The sequence below is a fragment of the Castor canadensis genome, chromosome 9 (genome assembly GCF_047511655.1).
Source record: "Castor canadensis chromosome 9, mCasCan1.hap1v2, whole genome shotgun sequence".
Taxonomy (NCBI): domain Eukaryota; kingdom Metazoa; phylum Chordata; class Mammalia; order Rodentia; family Castoridae; genus Castor; species Castor canadensis.
Genome location: NC_133394.1, coordinates 16,684,144 through 16,703,327, shown reverse-complemented (window position 1 = coordinate 16,703,327; position 19,184 = coordinate 16,684,144). Strand labels below are relative to the sequence as shown.

Here is a 19,184-nt window from a genome sequence, read left to right as displayed (position 1 = left end):
GTGTAGAAGAGTACCTCCACCCTCTTCCTGTATTTAAACATGCAAGTGCTGTTTAATTGTCTTGCTTTATGAGCACCAAGCACTTTAGAAACAAGTCTTGTCTTTCAGATAAATCTTTATCTTGAGCCCTGTTCAAGGCTCAGGTCTACTGCAAAGGCTGATGTCATAGGGTCATTTAAAGGTTTGGCCACACCCTCTGTGAGATAAGAGGTTACAGTGTTAACTTCATGGGTGACCATTAGGGCAACAGCCCCCAAACACTAAGTTTCTAAGCAACCTCTGTTGAAGTCAGGTGGCATTTGACATACTTACGCTAGTCCGGTGAATCAAATGTCTGTCCCTCCCATACTAGGATCAACCAAAGGGTATTTCAGAGGAAGAATATAGATTTTTTTTTAAAGCTTCTCTTAAAAAATGTAGCATAAGAAAAAGCCCTCAATGGAAAAGAATCTCAATCTTAATTCCCATAGGCAAGAAGTACACATTCAAAATCATTTAGTAACCTTTGTTCCCTATCTCTGTGATCAGGGTACAGGTAGCTAGTGGTGATCATAAAATTATTTAGTACTGTTGAAAACCCAGACACTATGACTGTTTCCCTACGCCTCACTCAGGTAGGTAATACAACTTGCTCTCCGGGAACGTTTCTTTCTCTTTTTTAAATCCACTTTTGCTTTCTAAAAGAATATTCTGGGCTGCAAGATATGGCTTTTCAGGCTAACAGGGTACCAAGTATTCTTTAGTTTGGCTCATGGTGTCTTTACATATGAACCAAAATGTTTCTCTTTAAGGGTATTGGTCAATTCCATACACACTCATTTCGATTTCACTATGTGGATAGTAGTGATATTGAACACTACATGACATTAGAAGTTGCAAATACTCTTTGGCCTTGGCCTTAGGACTCCATTAGAGAGTTCTAGGATACTAGTGATGAAAGAAATGCAGAGTTGAAGGGAAACATGGTGGTTGCCAGGATTGAAGATTTGCCAATTTCAAATATTTAAGGGGTATATCTACTGATTCTGCTTTCCTTTTGCAATCTGTAATATCCCCACTGCATCATATAGAAAACTTTATAGTGATAACCATATGTGTTCTAGCAAAGTAGTGTATATGAAGTTTCTACTCAGTAAGTTGTTTCCAATTGAATTGAAGTGTATGGGCTAGTTTAATATACCCAAGCAATATAGTCCAAACTTCATAACCTTTAACCTAAGCAATATTTAGTTCAGTTTTAACTGTATTAAAGCTCCAAAATTTATTTCACTAGCTTTTACCACTTATAGATTTTTTTCTAAAGAAATTTGTTAAACTAAGAGGAAAAAGTGCTCCTGCTGTTGCTTATATAAAACTAGTACACTGGTGGATTTGTTGCATTCTTCATTACCCATGGAATTACAGGAAATTTTAATCAGAATGAACTTGGTGACACTGAATAGAATTCAAATCCCACCTTCTCCACTCATTGGAATATTTCCTAGTGTTTACTGAAATGACTATGCCTTGCAACAGGTTTATGAGATTAAATAGGACAATGCATGAAAAGTCCTTAGTAAAATACCTAGCTAGAACATAGGTCTCAATAAATGTTTACTGATAAGCATGTAGCCAAATGTGAAGATGGAAGAAATATTAGAAAAGATTCTTCATCCCACTCAGGTGATGAGGCCAAAACCTTTGAGATCTGGCCTAGCTTTATAAACCAAAAGATTTGTACCATATTGCTTTTTCAAAAAGAATTTCCACCACAGAAGAAGATATAAGTGGGTATAAACCCCATCCATTTATCTTGGAGAAATGTCTTTAGGTTTACATCACTCTCAGAAAACATATTAAAATTTAATTATTTCCTTCTGAAATCTTATTCCTACTGAGTTGGTGAACTTGTCATCTGTATATAAAGAAGACTTGCTTTCAAGGAGAATAAAAAATGGTTTTCTTCTCTAATCAGAGACTCACCTCTGTTTCCTCCTTGGCAACATTGGCCATCATGACTGGCTCCCTAGCAACCACATCTCTCTATCAGACAGCTTTATTTGAAGCAATCTTCACTGGAGAAAAGGTAGCAGAAAAAGAGCACACATAAAAATAAAAATAGCAGAGAAATATCTATGAGAATAAGTACAATCCATGCTTCCTTGGGGGTGCTAAACATTTTTTTCCTTGAACAACATTAATGAAAAATTAAAATTAAAAGAGCATAAATTTGTCACAGAGCTGAATAGATACATATTTCATCAGGTAAGGACTAAATCCCAAATGCTATGCTAGAAGAACATAATTGATAAAATATAAATGGATCAGTAACAGAAGAAGGGTCAATTCTGTTCAAACTAGAAAGTTCTAAAAGACAACATGCCAAATATTTCAAGAGAATTTTGTTTTACTAAACACAATTTTGGTATAACAATCTGTACTTTGAGTGTTTCTGCCCTGCAGCTTGTGGGTGAGATAATTTCTATATTGAGCTGGTTCACAGCACCAAAGGTCTGACAGAACACTGGAAAGTTTAAGCAAACAGGTCACTTTATTTGAAATGGATTTACTACCACCATCAGGAACACTGTGTCCCTCATGGTCGCATTTTATGGCCCGTGTACCTGTCGGGCTAGTTCCTGACAAACTCATTCCTTACTATCCACTCACTACCTGCTGAAGCCTTCTGCACACGTTCCCATACAACCTCCATCCAGCTCCTCCCACTAAAGCCAAGATTTCTCAATCCAAAACAGTGCTTGTGAATAGTCTGACTTTATTTTCTGCTTGCCGATGGAGAAATTTATGTTCATATCCAAATGAAGGAACAAAAAAATGTTATACTTTACAAAAAACAATTGACATTATAAACCCAGGAAATATTTGCTATGGAAAATATGTAATATTAACTAAAGAAATTATATACTGTACCCCTAAAATCTTGGCTTACACATAGATATATGGTATCTTTGAGAAAATATTTAAAAACAAAGCTTTGGTTTTTAAAAAATTTTTTGTTAACTGAGACATAAAAAGTGTGTATATTTATGGGATATTTTTATTTGGTGTTTAATTAAATTTATTTTTAACTGATACATAAAAATTGTACACATTTCACCGCATAAAATCAGAGCAAATATTTATAGAGTTAAATATGCATGATTTTATGGAGTAAAATATGTACAAAGTTTTCTGTATTTGTTAAAAAATAAACTTAAATTTAAAAATAAGTAAAAAATGAAGACTAAAAATAGAAAGAGAGCCTTAATGACAATGTGTTTTACAAAAGCATAACATCTCAAGTTTCTAAAACTGTTTTAATATGTCTTGTATAGGTTTATCTTGAAAAGCTTTGTAGGACAACAAAACTAAGACAGTGATCTGTTCAATGTCACACTATAATGTGACAGACACAGATCTAGATCCAAAGCCATTAAGGAGAAACCTATGCCTTTTTTTTTTTTTTTTTTAGCTCTGGGCTTTGAACTCAGTACCTCAGCATTCCATGCAAACCCTTTACCATTTGAGCTCTGCCACATTCCTTATTTTTCTAGTTGTTTTTCAGGTGGTGTCTCATGTTTTCACCCAGGCCAAATTGGACCATGATACTCCTACCTACACCTCCCATGTAGCTGGGATCACAGGCATGTGTCACCATCCCTGCCCTTTTTGGATTGTGCGGAGTAAAATGGAAAGCCCTCTTGTCCCAATCTTTTCAGGTCCCCATCAGTCCCACCATAGGTTATGTTCTTGCTTTCCTTTTAGGCCAATACCGGTTACACTTGCTTACAACTCACAGGAACAAGAGACACAATGTTAATTTCAATATCTGGCTTTGCTACTCTACTTGCAAGGAATTGGAGAATGACATAACTGCTAGTCAGTTTTCCATCATTGTAACTACTACCTGGATTAATCAACTCATAAACAGGAAAGGTTTGTTTTGGTCGCAGTTTGGGGGGTTTCAGTTCATGGTTTATTGGCCCCATTGCTCTTAGGCCTATAGTGCTCTTAGGCCTATAGTGCTCTTAGGCAGTACATTATGACTGTGACACATGGAGGAGCAAAGTCATTCACCTCATAGCTGGGAAATGTAAAAAAAAGAGTGAGGAAGGGGCTGGGCTCTTAAAATCCACTTGGAGGGCACATTTAAATGAGATCTGAAGACCCCACTCTGCCTCTTAATGTTTTTCTAACCTCCCAATAGCACCAAACTGGGGACCAATCCTTTACCACATGGATCTTTAGGGGACACTGAAAAGTCAAACTATAGCAATAGCCATCAGATAGGTGTATGTCACTAACCAAGGTATTTCACTAAGGGCCCAGCAATCAATTAACTACTCAATACTCCATAATCCCCAGCCACTGTTTCAGCATTAGCAAAACAAAACACCAAGAGAAAAGACAACATGTCTGCCCTTATAGGGTTTTTATTCTAGGAGGAGGAGATGGAGAGTAAATTATAAACTGTATAAATTATAGGTGAATTTGTAGAATATTAGATTGTGAGCAGTGTCAAGTGGATAAAAATGCGGCATGGCAGAGAGTTCTTGAATGCTAGAATGTGGATAGGTTGGGGTACAATTACAAGCAGGGGTGGGGTTCAGATAGAACAAGAGACAGTACACAGTCCAGCTTCTGTGTGTAAGAATCTCATGAGAGAAATGGAAACAGAGCGAGAAAGACTGACAATAAACAGGCTAGCAACAGGAAACGTCATAATGAACACAGCTGATGCTAACTGGATACATTGTATCTAGACACTAAAAAGTCCAGGGAAACCTGAACTGTGACAGCGAGTTCACATGCCATGGCTTTGGGGGTCATGTTCCTCCTGACACTGATCTTGTCGATGTTATGCCTGCCTCTCTGTTCAGCTGAACGCCTTCCCGTGTTGCCTCTGACCTTTTATCATACCCTGCTCCCCCTCAAGATCCGTTCTGATGGGAAAAACACCCTCCTAGACGGGTGTCTGTGTAGTTAGCACCCATCAAGCTCTGAAGCCAGGCTCAGCTTAACTCCCTACAAATCGCTCTCCCTCCTCTTCCTGATGCTGGAACCCGTCAACCAGGTGCTCTTGGGTTGGTTTGGCTTTGGTTCCACTAACTCACCAGCCAGGCTATTTTTACCTCTAATCATACTTCTTTTGAGAATGAACAGAATGTAGCTCAGTGCATTTTTCTCTCTTCCTACTATAACACCAGGCTATACCAAACTGTTACCCAGAACATTGTTTCCTTCCTCCTTTGATCTTTTCTCGCTCCTCTAAACAACTTACTGATTCTACTTCCCATAGTCATTTACAAATCTCTGTTTTTCTTTCAAATTATCCAAATTGACCAGCATTGCTAACTAATGTTCTACCAATACTACTTGAAATATGGTAGCTCTTGGATACAAACTGCCTGCTTGTAGGAATTATTTTTCCAAGATCAAGAATGCGCTCTCTAATACAGAAACCTTAAAGCGACAGAGCTTATCATGAGCAGGGGATCAGGAACCAGTGTAAAGATCAGTTAGAGATGAATCAACTTGGGTTGTAACACATTTGTACATGAAAGCAATGCTAGGAATCTCTCTGTATAGCTATCCTCAACTCAACTAGCAAAAACACTTTGTCTTTCTTATTATGCTTGTGTCTTCTCTTCAACAAAATTAGAGATAAGGGCAGAACAGGTTCTGCCTGGAAGAGAGGGAGGAGGGGAGGAGAGAGGAGGGGAGGGGAGCAAGGGGAGAAATGACCCAAACAATGTACACACATGTGAATAAATGAATAAATAAATAAATAAAAGAATGCTCTCCTCAGTCAAGCAATAGCAGAAAGTCAGGTCCAAGGTGGTCAGCTTCTTTAGCTCAACATTCAGTTCAGGGAAGTTAAAACACAGACAACCAGAGCACTGTTCTTTCCTTCTGCAGTCATTATCAAGGTCAGTAGAGACTAACCAGGTTAGTCAAGTATAACATCATAGATGAAAAGAGAAATTTACCCAGACAGGGAGAGGGCTCTCGCAAACATAAAACTACAATAAACTGTTATATGTCTCTTAATTCTTGAAAGATTTGATTTAGAATATATGCAGAACTAGCAGATATGTTTAAACAAGGACTCTACAAAAGGATTCAGAGAAAGAAGGAAGAGTTTTCACACAATTTATTTTTAATGTTTTTCTTAAACACTAAAAGTTAAAAAATGACATTTTGTAGTCCAGTGTTAATACCAATAATTAAAATAAGTAGGAAAGAAAGATATAAGGCAAATTACATAGGAAAAAAAACATGTTGAGAAAAAAAAATCTGCAGCTGGTCCTTACCTCTGGGTTCTAGCTCTGAGTCTGCCATTAACTGGCAGTATGACTGTTGATCACAGGCAAATCATTTGACTATTAAATTTAAAATATGGTACTTCCAAGTCCCTTCCAGTTCTGAAGGTGTATGAATTCCTGGATGGTCTATATCAGATTATAGAACTGTAGTTTACAAATTGTTTAATTATAAATCTGAGTCACTTCCATGATTTCAATTTGAAGCAGGTGAATACATAAGTTTAAGCATTGGCCCTACAGAGTAAAGCACAAAAGAATGAACTGATATTACTCAATAATTCAGATTATTTTAATCAAATACATTAAATCAAAGCCTATGTCCTAGAAAAATTAAAATACTCAATTCTTTTCACAATAAAACTTTTACATCTGCAAAGTTCTCTAAACAATTTATCTTACAAATCAATGTCTTAATTTTCTGAAAAGATAATGAAATATGACTTTTCTTGTTCCTTTTTTCCTGTTGTTCTTTTTTTTTATTTGAGTACATCCCACATTGAATGATTTATTACCTTCCCCCATTGTATTAGCTTGTATTCATTGTACAGGGGGAATTCATTGTGACAATTCCAAATAGCCTTACATTGTACATTGGTAGATTGCCTTACCATCTCATTCCCACCCCCTGCCACCTCTCCCTTCTTCACTTAAAGCAATTGTAAGAGGTTTAATTGTTCTATTTCATACATGTATATGAAACCCATCAACCATATTCCTTCACCTTCATCTCCCCCTTTCACCCTCCTCCCACACAAGTACCCCCCAACACTGTAACTATTTTATAGTCCTGTCTTTCATTATTAATTCCAAAATCAGTGTTCAAATGGGTTCCTTGAAGTATTCCAGCTGTGAATATACTTTACTTTGGTCAGTTCAACCCCATCTGTTATTCTCCCTTACCCATTCTCCCACCCCCATTATTCAGCAGCTTTCAGTACATATCATTATGTCCTCTACCTGCACAGATGTAATGTATTTCTTTATTGTTGACTATCACTCTCTTTTCCTTTCCCTCCTTTCCTGAGTGCTATCGTGTAGTTCCACAATTATAAACATGCTACATGTAAATGTGTATATGATCGTGTTTGGTTTTGTGTATACATTTATCTTTTGGATTCTACCTTCCACATGTGAGAGGAAACATGTGGCCTTTGTCTTTCTGAACCTGGCTTACTTCACTTAATATGATGTCCTCCAATCCCATCCATTTACCTTCAGACTTCATAGTTTCATTCTTCCTTATGGCTGAATAAGACTCCACAATTTCTCAATCCATTCATCAGTTGTAAGGCATTTGAATAAGTTGTAAGGCACTTTGAATAAGGTAGCCACATTAAATTGGAAAAACATAAATTAGATTTTTCTCAAGATCATAGTTGAACGACTTTTCCCTACAATTCTCCAAGTACTTCATATGTAAGTTCTATCAAAGACTAGATAAGATTGCCAAGTGTTCTTCTAGTCTCTAAAATCTGTTTCACTTGTTGACTATTTCTCAAAACCAGCCTAACCCAGCTCTGTCTTACATTGAAGGCCAAATTATAGAAAACTTTGAACTATTCTAATTTGAATAGTCAGCAAAGGAACCTTTGATATTGAATAGTTATACTTCCTCGTAGGCAGTAAAAATAGTATACTTGGGAATCTCTGATGGAATCTTTTCATAGCTTGCTTCATCATTTATTCACAAATATTTATTGTGTGTCCTCAATGGAGGAATTATATTAGCCCTTTGGGCCAAATATCCTTGCCCTTGTACCTTTGAGGATTTTACATTCTAATTCAGAAAGACAGACAATAGGCAATACACAGTACAAATGAGTAAACCACATAATATGTTATAAGATGATCATTGCTATGGGAGGAAAAAAAATAGAGTAGAATAAAATGGTTAGGATAGACCAGGTGGGGAGGACCAAAGTAATGTGAACTTTTCTCCAAGGGGCTTCCTGTGGAGTACCTGGAAGGAGTGGTGCCATCACTGATTCTGGAAAGGTAGAGGGGAGAACAGGCTGCCAGAGGAAAAAGTGGTGAGGAATCGTGGTCTGGACTTCTTTGCTGAGATTGAGATATCTGCCAGAAATGAGCCTCTGATAATACATTTCATTCTAACTTGTATTAAAATGGGGGGAGGAGAGTCACACACACATCAGAGATTGGGAGAAAATTGGAAATCCCTAAAGAAAACAAAGAAGCAGATGTTCAAGTGAGCTGTTAGCTTTCCAATAAAAAACATCTATAAATATCTTAGGTTTTGATATTAAGTTAAAATCTTTCTATCTGATATGGACATTTCTGTATAAGAATAGTTGATCCAGGTTTTACTTTCAAAAATGCAATAAACTTCATTAGAAACAGACACTTGAGTCTTAAAAGACAGAGAAGTAAATTATAAGCCACAAAGAGAAGTAAATTTCCCTGGGCTTATGGAAAGTTAACACAAGGCACTGTTCTCTCTCTGGCTGTACAAATTCCCATTGCCCAGAGACTCGGATTTTAAAAGAAAGAATGCTCTAACCACGTAAAGGTTGACAATGGGCAGACCGCCAGCTGGAGAACAAATAGTATCAAACCTTAGGAGGAAAAGGTTGTTAAATAAAATACTTCATAAATATCTCTGATTTTATGAAATCCAGGTAATATCTAAAAAATGGCCACATAATCTTTTCAAAATAAATATTTTAAGTTACATAATTTGACAATATATTAACGTCTAAAATTTCTAAAACTGATCTCCCAGTAAACAGAGTTGAAATTTTTGAATTCACGATGCCTTCAGACAGCTATACTGTCTCCCTCTGTACCACTTTAGAGGTTTCCAAATCAAAGCTCCCTGGTCTCCATTTCAGTCTGCTCCCCAGACCAAGCATCTAAAGATTACACATACAAAATCCTCTCCTCATCTCTGGATTTCATGCTTCTGAAGTATTAGATCGATATTACGCTGCCTAGAAAATCACAAGTTTGAAAAAAATCCATGTGCACAAGTATACATACAATATATGTGTACACCATATACATAGATATATACACGCAATGGGTGTACATACGTCTGTGCATAGTATATTAATACACACACATACGTTTCTGTTCCTTAGTGTCTGTTCAGTGCCTTAGCATCCTGACCCAGATGCATTAGCAAGAAACCCAGCAACTGTGTTGATTGCTCCTAAGTGTCTCTGAAATTCATTTTAACTTTTCAGAGTATATTTGGGATAATTCATCCCTCATTTTACTTCTTCAACAAGAAAATGACCACCATGTTAGAAGCGATGAAATAGATTAATTTTAAAACCTTTTCAAAGTTATTTCTAAGTCTATTCTTCAATAACCATAAATGGATTTCTTAAACATAAAAAAAATCAGAAAAGAAAATTCAATTTGCTTCATAACCACAGTAGAACTGAATCAGGTTACTCGCATTTGGTCAAGATTTCCCCATGATTAACATTTATGATTCACTTAAAGCATCATATAAAGTCTAAAGTACGGCTAAGCCAATCCAGATTTGATCTGTTTGCATTTTATTATATTTGACAAACCAAAATTTGGTGTGCTTTCATTCTGGTAGTGCTTAACTAATGTTTAAAAAAATCAAATTGCATGTTAACTATGGGTAAAAACTTGTTATCAAAAGTGTTACTATTATGTTGCTTTAAACCTGTTTATTAGAGTATAATCCCATCTTCTAGCTTTGAAGGAAAGAGGCAGCTATCTCAGTTAATTACTGTTTCATTGCTAGTACCCCAGAGCAAGCACAGTTAAGTGTTCAATGTTCCGAAGTAATTGCCAAGGACTTAGAAGAACCAGGACATATAAATTTGCACTAACAACTTAAGCTAATTGGCAAAATGGAAATAAATACAAGAATTTAGTGACTGCCCCAAACTGAAATCAAAGGAATAGCTGACAATAAGCACAATCCAAGAATACAAGTTCAATTAGACCTGTGCAAGTTATAAGACACTTTAATTGGGATTTCCAGTGAAATAATGTGCTCAGATACCTTCTGTTTAATCAATGTGCACACATAACTGACAGGGAAATATCTATGTCAACAGAAGACTACTATAAGTAACAACTCTTTATGTCTTCATTTTTTCTAAGATACACACTAGTGCAATAGAGAAATCTCTCTGCAAATACAGAAAAAAATGTTTCAAAATTTATTTTTCAAACAAATTGAAAAACAGGTTTTGATTGCATTTATTTTTCAAAAGCTTAAATGGACTGGAAGTATAGCTCAGTGGGTGGTAGAGCATTTGCCTGGCATGCTCAAATTCCTGGGTTCAACACCAGCCCTGCAAAAATGAAAATAAATGAAACACTCCAATATACAGTATGGTATCTGAATAATAGCACGTTATGGGGAGATGTTTCTACCCATTTGATAACCAAAAATTCATATGTCAAAAAAATGATAAAACACCATAAGATCACTAACACTACTATACATGTTATCTGTTATCACATATTACTATTATTATTTTGCTTTTAGTTCAGCTGCTTAAGTCATGAAATGGAGCATAGACCATATTCTGTCCAGGACACCGGTTTTAGGGAGTTTCTTTGTTTTTGCAAACTTCAACCACAGCAAATAATAAAAGCACTACTGGTTGGAACTTTTGAGGTGGAGCTCAGTAATAAACTGAGACAGATGCTTTGCAGTGAGCCAAGGACAGTGCAGGGAGGCCATAAGTGTTTACAAGGTAAACACAGCATCAGGATGGCAAACACAGGAGCACAGAGGAGCATGAAAAATTCCCATGAGGCAAACAGTAGTTAGGAATTCACACACAAGGTCAACATTTTAACTTTACATTTCCTCTATCCAAATATTCATCAATAGTATGCTTGACCTGTAGCTTCAATCTCACTCCCCTTATCCTTCTTGAATACAAGGGATGTGCTGTTGCTGGGCAGTATCATAGATTATAGGCTGTGATGTCTAGAGGACGTGGTCCCCATTCTACCTTTCCAGACTCATCTTTATCCTTTACCCACTCTGCCTCCATATTCCCTATGCCCCCAACCCACCAAGCTGCTCCTGTTGCCAGATCCCCCATGTTTTTCTAAGACTTCTCTCCTAAGAACATCCCTAACAGGCTGACATCTACTCATCTTAGACCCAGCTCAGTTGCCACCTCTTTTACAAACTCCCCCAGATTCTCCTCCTAAAGAAAGGTTTGGGGCAAGAGAGATACACACGAACAAGCCAATTCTATAACTAACTAAGGGTATAACTCCTGTTTGACGTGTGAACCCTGTTTTCTGATGTATAAAAAGAGAATTTCACATGTGTTTTGTACTGCTTAGCTGCCTCTTCGGGTTATTACTAAAATTAAATCTTTAGCACAATGCCTTGTAGAAACTAAATATCCATAAACCACCACCATCATTATTATTGCCTGTTCTCCCAGAACACTTTAACACAATGCTAGAATATTGTTTATCTGATTGTATAAGCAAACATTTCCATTCTCTTCAACTAGATAAGCTTTAGTGTCTACAATGTGATCATAATGTATGCTTAATTTATATATGAAATAGTAGGAAATAATCATCCAATAGACTTATTAAGGCTCTCTATATTAGTGATTTGAAATGTTCTCAGTGGGTGCTTTCAAATATGGTTCTTTCCTACTCACAACCACATGTATGAGATGGAACAGAAGAGTTTTGTTCAACAATAGAGCGGTTCAGAAGCCAGTGGCACCAGGCACTTTTGAGAGTAGAGAGGAAAGCAGGTCTGAAATAGAAAGGTACAAAAGATCTGTTGAGGAAAGTAGATTCTACCTCAGCCAGGACATGTGCGAGAGTCTGCATGGTAGGTGAGGTCATTATCAAAAATTATAACCAGAAAGGGACACACCACCACAGAAAGGAATCAGCTGTGCAACTAACAGCATGATTCACAACTCAAGAGTTAGAGTTAAAATGCAGCCTAAGGTTATTTTAAATCAAATCAAATAAAAGAAATTATGTAATTTTTAAAGTGAAAAAAAGACAAGCAAATTTTAAAAAGCAACTAACCAGAAATACTAGACATGAAAACTATAATCAGTGAAATAAATACTGTCAGTGACTGGATTACAGAATATTCTGAGCATCGGTAAGGAAATAATTAATGAACTATAGGATAAATATGTGAAATAAAATCTCCTGAAATATATTGGGAATTCCTGAACATAAAGATCACTGTACAACTTCAATACTTAGGAAGGAAATTAAGATACAGAGATGCTAAAAATGAATTAAGTACGTAAGAAATTCCTAAGTCAAATTGATGCTTTTTAACACCATGTAATGCTATGTATTTAACTATCACCAAGTTATTTATTATACCTTGGACAGAACTATATAAATTGTTTTTCATGACTGTATTCCTATGAAATAGTTATCTATATTTTGCCTGGCATTAAAGATAGCAAACCTTCATAATGATATATCATGATTACAAAATTACTTCAGAATCTATGAAGGATACATGGGTGAATTGAACTCTCAAAAAATCATACATTGAACATAGCTTAGTGACAACCATACAACTAATCTCTAACTTTGTGATTTAAGTTTAAATTATGAGGAAATCATGATTAAACATAAATCTGACCTTTAATGCTGGATTACTTTTAAAACACAAACAAGAAAGATTTTCATTTATCTCCTTAGACATGCTCTGGTTTGGATGTTGTCTCCAAAGCTGATGTGTTAAAGGGTTGGTCTTCAGGGTGGTGACATTGGGAGATGACGGTGCCCAGTGAGAGGTCTTTAGGTCATTTCAGGCATGCCCCCAAAGGGGATAGTGACACCCCAGCAGTTCCCCCTCTCTCTGTTTCCTGACTTACAATGAAAGAAGGTTGCTTTTCCATGTGCTTCTGCCGTGACATGCTGCCCTCACCAGAGTCCCAAAGCAATGTGGTTGCCCACTCTCAAATTGGAACCTCCATAACTATTAGTCAAAATAAACATTTTTCTGTTTATAAGTTAATTGCCTTGGGTTTTTCAAGTGCAAAGCTAGCTAATACACAACTAATAAAATTTGGGTTTCACCATAAAATGATATCCCTGATTTTCTTCACTAGACAGAGAAAGAAAAGGCAATCTGTTGGAGTCATTTGATCTTTAGATTTAAGAGGTCATGGTTCTGAATGATTTTCTGGTTGTGGGCCAGAGCTATACATACAACCTGAGGAACAGTGGCATCCATTAGATAACTGCAGCCTACTAGAGCAGCTCTGGGAAGAACACAAATTTCAACAGCAACTTGTTGAGAACATAGAATGAAACAAAATTCCAGAATGGCACAGATAGGTTTGGAAAGATTCCATCTCTAAGGTAAAAATGAAGAGAGGTCTATTCCAGGCCTTTTGCCATTGACTATCAGAAATGCCTTCCATGTGTGAGAGAAGTTGAAGAGAACATAGACATCTTGTATCATCTAACATCAGACATGAATGCAAAATGCTCTCCACGGCTAAATACAGTGAAATTTTAACAAGCATAATAACTCTCTTTAGCTTTTACCTCGCCTTTAGGGAACTTGATGAGAACTGGGATTCCATTTTCTCATCTCTGCTTCCCTGTGGGTAGATGGGGCTTGTTAGGTGTCACCATTTCCCCAGGAAAGAGGCTGAAAAACTGAGTGGTTTAAGAGGCTAACCACATTTTGCCCAAAGAATGGACCTAAGAGCTTCTTTTCATTTTATCATTAATGTAGTTATTTAAAATAGCCTTTGCTGTTAGGGAGGTCTGATGGCAGAGAAGAAAACTTACCCTGTAAGAAGGATTCTCAGCTGGAAGTAAGATAGTCTCATTCTCTTTGTGCCCAGAACCAAACTCACCATCTTTCCCCAGAGTTCACTATCTATCTAGCTGCTCAACCTTGACCTTTCTTTCTCCCTCACTTCCAATCCAACACCAAATTCTGGCAAGTCCATCTCCTCAGGGCCTCCCAGTGCTTCTTTCCACTTCAGTGCCACTGTCATAGCTAGACCCCCCAATCTCTTGCTGGCACTTCAGACCTCTTGACTTTCAGACTTGCCTTCTCCAATGTATTTCCCATCCTGCAGGGATGAGTTTTTCAGTCACTCAGCAAATGTCCAGCTTCTGAAATGGCTTATAAAGAAGCCCCAGCTCATCTATCCATTCTCATCTTCCATCACTTACCCCCATATTCACTTTGCTCTCATCATGCCAGATCATTTCATTTCTTCTGTTACACCATGTCCTTTGGTTCTCCTGAGCCAGGTTCCTTCTGCTCGCTCATGTGAACACCCTCTCTTCCTAGTCAACTAGCAAGCTCCTGTTCGCATCTCAAAGCTCATCTGAGCTGTCTTAGTGCCAGGAAATCTTATAATATTGTATTTGCTCTCACTTGTCTGTATTCCTTACCTGACTGCATATATTATAAGAGCAGAGAATGTGTTTGGTTTATTTACCAATAAATCCTAAGTGTCTTTCAATGCCCAGTAAATACCTTTCCTTATATAGTTTTTAAAACTTTTATTGGAATTTTATTAGAGTTTCAAAATATTCCCAAATAATAAGCAAATAGGTCAGTCACTTTTCACAAATTGAATATACTTTGTACCCAGAACCCAGATTAAGAAATAGAACATTATTTCTACACCAAAAGTCTAGCATTTTGCCTCTTGAGTTAATTTACTCTGATGCATAATCACAACATTGATTTAAACAGCACAGATTAATGCTTCAACATTACATAAATTATATGGCAATTTGCTTTTGTGCCTGTGTTCTTTTCAACATTGTTAGTAAAATTTATCCATATTGTTGTGAAACTATGGTTTTAAACCACAAGCCCTACTCCAGGGGTTCTGTATGTCAGGTCCAGCCACTCAACCCAACATGTCAAGAAAAGAAAGGCAAAGAAAGGAGATTTATTAAGCAACACAGGCATGCCACAGGGAGAGGCAAAGTAAGCACCCTAGCCCTTCTTCCCCAAACATGACCTTTAGGTTTAAATAGAGGAAGAATTGGGGCAGGGGGAGAGAAGTATATACAATCAAATAACCTCAGGAAAAGTGAGGCCTGGCCAGTCATTACCTCAGTTCTGGTTCTGGGAAGGGTTCTGGAGAAGTTGTTATTGCTGTTATCACTCGAGGGGATAATCGTGTTCCCCTGAGATCATTACTCCTGCTCCAAGGTGCAGTCTCATCATTATAGGTAATTGTCCTAATTTGCAGGGTGGTCTGTGATGCAAGGCTCTGCTGATCCTTTTCTTATGGGTAACTTCAGCTCTTGTCCTAAAAAATGTCATCGATCAGTCCTATTCTACCTGGAAACATGGTGATTGTAGGAAGGAGAAACTCAGAGTAAAAGAGAGAAATGTACAATGGAGGCAGCAATGCCAAGCCTTTCTTTGACTTTTAGTTAATTTATAGGTCCAAGGAAGGAGTCAGTGCTTTTTTAGCAAAAGCAGTTTCTAAGCACCTGTTATAGTTGCATTTAATTATAGGTCATTCATTCAAATTGCAGTAGTGCCCGATAAATATTCATTAAGTGAAAATAATTAATGAAATAATTATCACTAAAACTCCAGAAAGAGGAAATAATCTACAGGTCACAGAATAAAGAAAATGGACTAACTCTGATCTTCAGCCTAAGTCCCTCTCAAGTTATCTGAGATATAAGAAGTGATATAACAAGATGTATCCCCTGACCCTCTTCCGTGTCATAGTAGTAAATTGAAACATCAGCAACCAACAGGATCACACCTTTTTTGTTGTTTTACTTTTAAGGCGTTTCCTCTCCATAATCAGAATCACAGAGCCAGGTGCAAAGGGCATCATTTGAATTATAGGATGGTAACTAGAACACACACAAGCAATCCAAATGTTAAATGCTGAGTTACTTCCTGCTTTGTGCTTTACAGTGTCCCTTTTTGTGTGCCAACGGTCTATGAATCCCATCTGTCAGGAATTAGGGAAGTACAATGTGAATAAAGGAAGTAGTAAATAAGAAAGTGATTAAAAAAAAAAAAGGAGGCAGAATACAGGGACAGAAGGAGATGAACTAAGAGCATCAGGTTGTGAACCTAGAAGGACTACCATGATTCCAAACTCTGGCTTCAAGTGAAAAATTGCTTGGAGAAAGAACTCATGGCTGGGCTCCATCCCAAACCAGTTAGTTCAGGATGGCTAGGGGTGGAGCTCTGGCATCAGTATTTTTTCAAAGTTCTCCAGGTGATTCTTACATGAAACCAGGTAAAAGAAACACATGTTTAAAACAAAGATCAGAGTGGGACAACAAACAGACACACCTGAAGTTGTTCCCAAACTTTATTATGAGGAAAAGTCACCTGGACAACTTGTTTAAATTGTGGATTCTCTCAAACCCACCCCACACACCCCCAGGAAAGAAGATTCATTTGATGTGGATGAGCCCTGAGCATCACAATCTCCCCAGTGATCCTGAGGAAAGCAAAACTCTAGGGCTGATGGTTAATGAGGGTGAAGAAAGAAAAGAGACATGGAACTGTAACAATGAAGATAACACCTTAGCCCTCGTCCAGAGCGAGCACTCTAAAATTCAGTCCTGAAATCCCGAAAGAGGTAACAGATTTTATTTATTTTTTCTTTTTCACATAGAATAGGGGAAAACATGAGTATTTGTTAAAATATCATTTGCCTTTACATTTAAATCTTTCTGAAAGCATGTGAATATTACTGAACAGGCACCAATGGTCTCTTCACCTTCCATTACACAGTAGTAAAGCCACCATGTCTGTCTGAAGATAACACAATATTAGGACAGTCTATGATGCATAATTTTCTATAATGGCAAGTTCTATATCCATAAATGTGCTTTGGGGGGATGATTATTGGTACTTAATAAGCATCTTTTAAAATTAACACACGATAGCTCTTAGGAAAGCTGGTGCAAAGACTTTATTTGATTGGCCAAATGGGGAAGATGCAGGAAACCGCCTCTGGAGTTCTTTTTATTAAAGAGATGAAGAATTCAATTTAAGAATTTCTGTTCTTTTCCCCTTAACACCTGCTAAATCATTCAATCATCTGCTTCTACATTCCAAGGGATTGCAATGTAAAAAATGCTACTGAAAGCAACTATTGCACAAGATACTATTGAACAAAATTTAAGTGCATAGCCTGGGGAGTCCCAGCCATCTTTATAAGGAGCAGTGGGGAATCACCTTGCTGACACCTGTGAGAGCTTCAGCACATAGCTTGACCTTTCTGAACCATAGTTTCTTTATCTATAAAATGAAGCTATTAATAATAGCTACCACTTACTGAGTTCCTGTACTGAGACTTTTTGTGCATACCTTTTTTGCAGTAAGCCTATTAGATGATATTATTCCAATTTATAGATGAGGAATTTGATACTCCAAGTGGTTAGGTCACTAATCCAAAGTGAAGTTTCTGAGTGGCAGAACAGGATACTAGTTTTATCATCCTTGAAGCCTGGGAGCACTGGGTCCATACCTTGCTCACCATTGCGCATGTAATAAGAACTCAATTCATTTCTTAAATCATCAAATCAACCCAGCTCCACAACCAAGTTCTTCATGTTTCTAATTATTCTACTATACATGCATCAAGAAATAGGCACTGGTTTTAATATCCCAAAATAAATGTCATAGAGCTGAGGAGATTAGAAACATTTGAAAAGTTCAGTATTTTGTTTTGGGGGAGTAGAAGAGGCAGGGTGAGTGCAGTAAGGTTAATGGGGAGCAGTTTTCTATGGTCACCAGGCAAGTGTCTGATGGTCTCCCCATCTTCTTAGTTTTGTGATGTTAATGCCAATTAATCTCTATTTCCCCATCTGCAAGAGGCAATGTGGATCCAATAATCTCCAAGGCTCATTCAAACACTGAACTTCTTTTGTATACACTCCTTTACTTTAGTAAAAAGGCTATCCACATCTCTATTTTAAATATATTACAAACATTCACTCTTGTAGGGGAAAATCTGTCTAATGTGCAGAAGGATGCCTGTCAACAGAGTTGACTATTCAGGCTCTATATTTATCCAAGGATCTATAGTCCTTCTTCACTGTATTTATCTTTAGTGTTAAGTAATCTCTTTTTCAGATGACAGGGAGGGTCAAATCAAATATCATATAGAGTGAACAAAATATTTCCATTTCACTCAACATTCCTTGAGTTCTCTTTTTACCAAAATCATCCCACGGAGCATTTAGAAAACTGTACAAATAAAAGCTTTGTTAGATACATAGCATGTTTAGGAAGTAGGGAGGGCCATGAGTCAAAAATCATTACAGATGTAAAATGTTATACTTAACAACTATGGAAATGGGGAAGCTACAGAACAGTTCTTAGAATGGTCAAACAAATAGGATCTGGAGGTGCCTAGTGAGAGAGCAGAAAACTGCACCTCCTTTGCAATCAGTTCCTTCTCTGTCACCCATTCAATGGCCTGTTCTTTCTCGTCCCACTTCTCCTTTCACTCTCTGGTGCCGATATTACACATACTATGCACACAGAATGGCAATGTTCAAAGAGGCAATACAAAAAGAAACACTTTAGTGTTTTGGGTTTGTGGGGAGAGTAAGAGGGAGACACATAGTCAAGTGTCACAAAATATATTGGTCCTAAGAATTCAGCCATGCAAATTTGGGTAAGGTATTTAACCTCCCAGAGTTTAGTTTCCTCATTTGCAATAAATAAATGATGACAATGACAATCATCTCCATCAACCTGCTATAATGACTTATGTATGTGCAAAGAAAGCTATGGTGTCAATTATATATTTGATATACTCAAAAGCAGTAGCTACACAGGGGAACAGAGAAGAAGGGGTGACCCATTTTGACAACAGTTTTATTACAGGCTTCCTTGATTCTCAATAGGCTCCACTGCCCTGGACACCA

The 19,184-nt window shown here is 37.2% G+C and overlaps 2 long non-coding RNA genes across 2 annotated transcripts in view; one reads left to right on the top strand and one right to left on the bottom strand.

Annotated features, from left to right (window-relative positions):
• Positions 1 to 19,184, bottom strand: part of LOC141410835 (uncharacterized) — a 234,845-nt gene that overhangs the window by 24,989 nt on the left and 190,672 nt on the right. The window lies entirely within an intron of this gene.
• The window catches only part of LOC141410720 (uncharacterized), a 93,370-nt gene continuing 90,877 nt past the window's right edge, over positions 16,692 to 19,184 (top strand). The window contains exon 1 of the long non-coding RNA XR_012435510.1: positions 16,692 to 16,882. This is a non-coding gene — a long non-coding RNA (uncharacterized lncRNA). The remainder of the gene's footprint in view (positions 16,883 to 19,184) is intronic.